At 46.1% G+C, this 8,115-nt stretch overlaps 1 long non-coding RNA gene across 1 annotated transcript; it reads left to right on the top strand.

Moving 5' to 3' along the window:
- The first annotated feature begins 7,084 nt into the window (after window positions 1-7,084).
- Window positions 7,085-7,696, top strand: LOC119263674. The gene is made up of 2 exons (XR_005130447.1): window positions 7,085-7,432; window positions 7,546-7,696. It is a non-coding gene; the product is annotated as an uncharacterized LOC119263674 (long non-coding RNA).
- The last annotated feature ends 419 nt before the right edge of the window (window positions 7,697-8,115 follow it).

The raw sequence follows: 8,115 nt of genomic DNA, 5'->3' as shown, positions 1-8,115 counted from the left end.
TACAATGACCCGAGTAAAGAGACTCATTATTATAACTCAGACTGTATATGAACTGAAGAAGATTAGCCTTTAGATCAGCAGCTGAAGCAGAAACACAGTTAATACTGTAGCTACACGATATTTCCAAAGGTTTTCACTCACCTGTCCAGATCATTCCCAACTTTGTGGGAACAGTTTGGGGACGGCCCCTTCCTGCTCCAACATGACTGAGCACCAGTGCACAAAGCAGGTCCATAAAGACGTGGATGAGCCAGTTTGGTGTGGAAGAACTTGACTGGCCTGCACAGAGTCCTGACCTCAACCCCATAGAACACCTTTGGGATGAATTAGAGCGGAGACTGTGAGCCAGGCCTTCTCGTCCAACATCAGTGTCTGACCTCACAAATGTGCTTCTGGAAGAACGGCCAAAAATTCCCATAAACACTCCTAACCCTTGTGGAAAGCCTTCCCAGAAGAGCTGAAGCTGTTATAGCTGCAAAGGGTGGGCCGACATCACATTAAACCCTGTGGATTAAGAACGGGATGTCACTCAAGTTCATATGCGTGTGAAGCCAGACGAGTGAATGTATTTGGAAATATAGTGTAGTAACCCACACAACAGCGTGCTCTATTACAGAGAGGTACAGAGATGGGGTGGTTGTTATGGTGATGGTAGTAGAGGTGAGTCACTTTTGTTCCAGCAGCTGTTCCTACACAAAGCACACGTTAAGATCATGTGTGCTGTTTGACTCATGCCCTGTAGTACACACTCACTTCCACGGAACGCTCTTAGAACTAATGGTTCTGTAGCATCAGTCCTTTATTTTAAAGAATGAAGAGCTGTCCATTACCACACTCGCCCCCACTGAAACTCGCTGACCACATAACACTGTACCCTCCTAAAAAAAAAAGGAAGGTTGTATTTAGAACCACGGGTTGTATATAGAACCGTTTGTGTGCGTAAATGGTTCTTTGCACAGCGACATGGTTCTTCAGATTGATGGAGAATGTGTTGCATATTGTCCTTTATAGCAATCTTTATTGTTTAGATGTCAAGCTTGTAACAACAGCAGAACCTTTTTGGTCATTGGGTGGAAGGCTGGACAGGTCAGAACATCGCAGGGCAGACAGACAGGCACATTCACACACCCTCACACCTAGAGGCAATTAACATGTCCAGTCGGCCTGACTGCATACTGTGGGAGGAAACCGGAGAACCCGGAGGAAACCCGGAGCAGACACAGGGAGAACACTGTCGCCCGGCCTGGGAATCGAACCCAGGCCCTTCTCGCTGTGAGGCAACAGTGCCCACTGCACCACTGTGCCGCCCGCAATGACGGTCTGGACTCCCAGGGATTATGTCCAGACTGTGTGGACAGCGGACTCTTGATGGGGTGGTTGTGTGGGATTCGCTACAGGCTGAGCTGCCGTGGACAGCTGAACGGGTATGGCCATGCAAAGTGGCTCTCGGGAGGTGCCACACATTACTGGTGTAAAAGACTGTTGTTGTTTTGGGGTTTACTGGTAGGTGTGATTGTTGGGGTAATTGTGTCCAGGGAGGCGGGGCTTTGCAGTTAAGTAGTGGTTAGAAGTGTCCACCCCCCTCGTTTGTTGCGTCCTGCATTACCCCTTTGCCGTGTTTCGTCTTGGGGTACCACTGGGCCGGCTTCTTTTGTGAAAATGAAAAAGCCTTCGTCACCGTTGTCGTCACCAACGCTGCAATCGAAAGGCTTTTATAGACATTATGATTAATACCACCTTCCTTCAAGAAATGAAATGTCTTTATCGGACACCAGCTGCCATTCTTTGGCAAACATTCAGCGTTTTGGAATGAAAATTCATTTTAATCAAAACATAGTGATATTAAAAACAAACAGTTCGCCAGTTTATTGAAAGTTACCCACAGACTCTGTTACAGGATTAACCTGGGGTTTACTGTAAGCTCCTGAGGCCTCACAGGGAGCTAATTAGGCTTATAGTGACCCTTGCTGGTTTACTGTAAGTACTGCACGTCACTTCACCCATCGGCCACTAGATGTCAGTGGTGCATTACTGCAGGAGTAACAGCGGCTTATCTGCGCTCCTCTGTTTAATCTTCAAACTTCAAAGCTGCTTTGTACGGAGCTCTTTGGGTGACATGGTGATTATTTTTAATAAGACGTGGCCACAAATTAATATACTGAGGCTTCAAATTACTACATTGAGGCCTTGAAGTTTAAAGATTCTCATAACTTGTGGCCTTAGTATAGTAAATTGTGGCCTCGATATATTAATTTACGGCCTCAATATAGTATTTTATAATATACAAATATTGTGTGGCCTTAATGTAGTAAATCATTGCTTCAGTGTGGTAATTTGTGGCCTCAGTATATTCATTTGTGACCTTAATGTAATAAATTGAGGCCTCAATATATGAATCCATGGCCTTAATATAGTAATTTGCGGCCTCAATATATTTCGTGGCCTTAGTGTAGAAAATTATGGTCTAAAAATATTCATTCATTCATTCATTCATTCATTCACTAAAACAGGCCTAAAACAGGCCCAAAAACAGGCCTAAAACCAAGCCTAAAACAGGCCTAAAACAGGCCTAAAACCAGGCCTAAAAACAGACCTAAAACAGGCCTAAAACCAGGCCTAAAAACAGCCCTAAAACCAGGTCTAAAACAGGCCTAAAAACAGGCCTAAACTCAGGCCTAAAAACAGGCCTAAAACAGGCCTAAAAACAGGCCTAAAAACAGCCCTAAAACCAGGTCTAAAACAGGCCTAAAAACAGGGCTAAACTCAGGCCTAAAAACAGGTCTAAAACAGGCCTAAAAATAGGCCTAAAACAGGCCTCTAACAGGCCTAAAAACAGGCCTAAAACAGGCCTCTAACAGGCCTAAAAACAGGCCTAAAAACAGGCCTAAAACAGGCCTCTAACAGGCCTAAAAACAGGCCTAAAAACAGGCCTCTAACAGGTCTAAAACAGGCCTGTAACAGCCGAGAACCGTTTGGCTGCAGCAGCTTTTTCTCTCTGTATGTTCGGCTGCCATTCCTCCTCCTTTCCCAGCAGCATCTGTCATATTATGAAAAAAATCATCACCGTCCTTCAGGTCAACCACAGGCTGCAGCTCAGAGCAGCGTTCTCCTGTGTCCGTATCGTTTCACTCTGAAAGGGGATTTCCTGTAAGATGAAGGAACCAGTCGGATCTTCTGACTCAGTATTTGTGCTCTGGGCTGCTGTCTGAACTCTGTGAGATGATGTCATGATATCCGTGAGTGTTGATGCTCCACTCTGTCCAGCCCAGGTGTGTGTTCCTCAGTGATGACACACAGGGTGGTCATCTGTCTGCCTGACCCTGGAAATCCCGTATCATGTTTATAATGGTTCTAATGTTATGTGGTTCCTCATTTTTGTGTTTGTGCAGATCTTCACTCATTTCTGCAGCTCCTTTCACATCAGCTCTTTATTATTCTTTCATATTCTTTATTCTGTTTGTTCTGATTTTATTCTATTATACTAGTATACTAATAATTAGTTAAATACTGTATTTCCAAAAGAATTCAGATCATTGAATTCAGGTGTTCCAGTCACTTCCATGGCCACAGGTGTATAAAGCCGAGCCCCTCGGCCTGCAGACTGCTTCTACAGACATTAGTGAAAGAATGGGTCGCTCTCAGGAGCTCAGTGAATTCCAGCGTGGTACCGTGATCGGACGCCACCTGTGCAGCAAGTCCAGTCGTGAAATTTCCTCACTACTAAATATTCCACAGTCCACTGTCAGTGGGATTATAACAAAGTGGAAGCGATTGGGAGCGACAGCAACTCAGCCACGAAGTGGTCGGCCACGTAAAATGACAGAGCGGTCAGCGGATGCTGAGGGGCATAGTGCACAGAGGTCACCGACTTTCTGCAGAGTCAATCACTACAGACCTCCAAACTTCATGTGGCCTTCAGATCAGCTCAAGAACAGCGTAGAGAGCTTCATGGAATGGGTTTCCATGGCCGAGCAGCTGCATCCAAGCCTTACATCACCAAGCGCAATGCAAAGCGTGGAATGCAGTGGAGTAAAGCACCGACACTGGACTCTAGAGCAGTGGAGACGTGTTCTCTGGAGTGACCAATCACGCTTCTCCGTCTGGAAATCCGTTGGACGAGTCTGGGTTTGGCGGTTGCCAGGAGACGGTACTTGTCTGACTGCATTGTGCCGAGTGTAAAGTTTGGTGGAGGGGGGATCATGGTGTGGGGTGTTTTTCAGGAGTTGGGCTCGGCCCCTCAGTTCCAGTGAAAGGAACTCTTAAAGCTTCAGCACCAAGAAATTCTGGACAATTTCACGCTCCCAACTTTGTGGGAACAGTTTGGGGACGGCCCCTTCCTGCTCCAACATATTAAACCCTATGGATTAAGAATGAGGTCACTCGAGTTCATATGCGTGTGAAGCCAAACGACCGAATACTTTTGGCAAACAGTGTACATGTGAACAGTCCGTAAGCTGGTCTGTTCAGTGTGTTACGACTCTTAAAACAGACGGTTCTTCAAGGACTCTAGTAAAGGGGGTGGTTCTATATAGTACCATGAGGAGTAAATAGAACCGTTTGCGTGTTTAAATTGTTCTTTGCATGGTGAAATAGTTGTTCAGACTGATGAAGAACGTGTTATATGTGGTTCTATGTGGCTCACAGTGGTGGTGATGGGAACCAGACGTCCCTCTAAAAGCTCCTACAGAAAGTTCCTACATGAACTGGTTCTGAATTCACTGCCTGATGACTGAGACGCTGTTTTATGAGAGTTTAGAGAACTTCAACTCCATTCATGGTGGAGGGAGACATGCAGGGCGCTGTGCGGCAAAATAGTCCCCAAAGAAAACTCATTATTCCAGATTTTCCACTGTTTTCCATCATCAAGATTCCATACAAGCTCAGAAGACTCATGTAGGTTCTCTGGTGGTTCTGGATGGTACATAAAGTGTCTATATCTGTGTTGTAGCCCGATTCCTATCACCACCACTGTAAAGACGTCTGAACCATTTCACACCAAACCCTCTGAACCTCTCTGTTTACACCTCACACACTGAGTTATGTAGGAAATTTTGAAAAGTTGGTGGACTTCCCCTTTAGGCGGAAGGCTTTCTGAAACTGCATGACACTCTATTATGTGTAAACATGGACAAAAGTAGGTTAACAAAGCCAAAAACAGCAGCAGCCTGTCATTCTGCCCGGAGACGTTTAGAGGAAACAATATTATAAAGCAGAAAATCAATATTTTCATCAAACAGGACTTAATGAACAGCATGAAAAGGGACAGGAAGAGCTTCTCAGACCCGAGCACAGAGTTTAGAGTGAGTCATTTCCCCCTGCGGCCACAGACCGGCCTGTACTGAGTGAGTGTGTGTGTGTGTGTGTGTTCACAGTGTGAGATAAGCTCTGTGGTTCTGAAGGGTGATGTAATCTCAATGACATCACACCCCCGGCATGTTCAACAGTCCTCCGAACCTGGAGATAATTAGAGAGGGGGCACCTGCAACCCTGACCACCACACTGTGGGGAAAAGGCGTCACATTAAAGGGCCAATATCATGGAAAACTGAATGTTCCTCACAAGCTCTGCTAAAGCTCCGAACTCCGTTCACTCCCCAGTCAGGAGAGTTGATTTGACCTCAACGGGCCTCATTCACCAAACGCTCTAACGAAGCTCCTTCCTACAGCCCACTGCTGCTTTCACTGAGGCTCGGACTCATTTCTCCAGAGTTCTCTCATCTGGGGTTTGTTCTTGGGTAAGAACTGAATCTACACACACTCAAGAGCACAAGGGTGAGAACAGTTCTGCGCTTCAAGAACACGACAGGAGTCTGACGTGAACTTTTTCTCGGGATCTTTCTCAAGAACACATTCAAGAACAAACGTGAAGATACTGGAGAACGAGGCCTGATGTTCTCAATGAGCTAGTGTGGTTCTAGAATTGTTTTTAATGTATTAGTGTGGTTCTAGAGTTTGTATCACTCACACACACACACACACACCCACACACCCCGAGTCTAATAAGGAGAGGATGAATACGTAAAAAGGTCTTTATTGAATATCTCTGATACAGTGCCGCAGCGTCGTGTAGTTTAACAGTACAGTTTTATTATGGATCCTCCTCTTCAGTCGATCCTGCACTACAACAGTGGAGTAAGAGAACAGCTGTTACAGCTGTGAACGTGCAGTAACACTTATACACTTACATCATTCATATATACGCCTGTGTGGGGACCTGAAGAAGAGGCTTTAATGAGATGGATGATTAGAATTAACACGAAGAGATCATACACAGTTTTCACAGGCTGAAGGACCACACACACACACACACACACACACACACACACACACACACACACATTCATATATCCACTCAGCATGGTCCTGCTAACCCCCGACCCTTAGAACCGGACCCCAAAAATTCAGCCAGAACCCCTAAAAACAAATTAAAACCACAATCTTTCCATTTTTCACAGGAAAAAAAAAAAAAAAAAAAAAAAAAAAAAAAAAAAAAAAGACAACAAATATGGATTGATACACAAGGCTCCGTCATCGATTTCCGATCTGATGTGCACAACAATAAACAAAACAAAAAAAAGCAGGAGCACATGAAATTGGTCCAGATGTTCACAATGAAAGCATGCGTTTGCTTCATGATCCCCTACACGGTCCAGCTAAACAAAGTGCACTGGGCTTTAAGCTGTGGTCTGTCTCACGAAGCAGCATTCCTTTCCCAGGAATTCCTTAGGATTCCTTTCTTAGCCAGGTAACTTCAGGCTTCGTTCACTCTAAGCCTGGATTTTACGTGTCAAAACAGTGGACTGGGCAACATCACCACGGCAACGTGTACTGCATGACTAGCCTGCTCCAGGACCGGTCAAGCTCAGGATTTCAGATCAGCTCTTGGACCAGTCAGGAGCGAGCCTTCTGACCAGTCAGGGGCGAGCCTTCTGACCAGTCAGGGACGAGCTTTAGACCAGTCAGGGGTGATCCTTCTGACCAATCAGGGACGAGCTTTAGACCAGTCAGGGGTGATCCTTCTGACCAGTCAGGGGCGAGCTTTAGACCAGTCAGGGGTGATCCTTCTGACCAATCAGGGACGAGCTTTAGACCAGTTAGGGGTGATCCTTCTGACCAGTCAGGGGCGAGCTTTAGACCAGTCAGGGGTGATCCTTCTGACCAGTCAGGGACGAGCCTTCTGACCAGTCAGGGACGAGCCTTCTGACCAGTCAGGGACGAGCCTTCTGACCAGTCAGGGGTGATCCTTCTGACCAGTCAGGGACGAGCCTTCTGACCAGTCAGGGACGAGCCTTCTGACCAGACAGGCACGAGCCTTCTGACCAGACAGGCACGAGCTTTAGACCAGTCAGGGACGAGCCTTCTGACCAGTCAGGGGCGAGCTTTAGACCAGTCAGGGACGAGCTTTAGACCAATCAGGGATGAGCTTTAGACCAGTCAGGGGTGATCCTTCTGACCAGTCAGGGGCGAGCTTTAGACCAATCAGGGATGAGCTTTAGACCAATCAGGGACGAGCTTTAGACCAATCAGGGACGAGCCTTCTGACCAGTCAGGGACGAGCTTTAGACCAATCAGGGACGAGCCTTCTGACCAGTCAGGGACGAGCTTTAGACCAGTCAGGATCAGCCCTCTGACCAATCCAGCAGAAGCTTCTCACCAATCAGGGCAAAGATTATATATCTAAACGTTTTAAGCCAAAAGCTTGTTGCAAAAATATCATAAAACAATTTTCACTATTTGAAAGTTTTCTTTGGGGACTATTTTGTCTCACAACCTCCTGCATGTCTCCCTCCACCATGAATGAATTTTAAGGCCAAAATCTTCTCAGATAGTTTCTCTCGCAGTGAATTCAGAACCATGTAGGAACTTTCTGTGAGGAGCTTTTAGAGGGACGTCTGGTTCTTATCACCACCACTGTGAGCAGCTCTGACTCGGTAAGTTTATCTAGAACAGAGCGTTTCACACCAAAACGCTCTGGACGACTTTTGAATGAAATTTTGAACAATTGGAGCTCCCCTTTTACTGTGGTCCCACTCGTTTGCTGAAACGGAGGCAGGAAGCCTGAATGTGAAAGCTGAAGATGCTTCGTGAGGCAGACTCCAGGTGTACAAAACAAAAA

Source organism: Pygocentrus nattereri, chromosome 7 (assembly GCF_015220715.1).
Source record: "Pygocentrus nattereri isolate fPygNat1 chromosome 7, fPygNat1.pri, whole genome shotgun sequence".
NCBI lineage: Eukaryota > Metazoa > Chordata > Actinopteri > Characiformes > Serrasalmidae > Pygocentrus > Pygocentrus nattereri.
The sequence above is the reverse complement of the archived record's forward strand: the minus strand, read 5'-3'. Positions and strand labels throughout refer to the sequence as shown.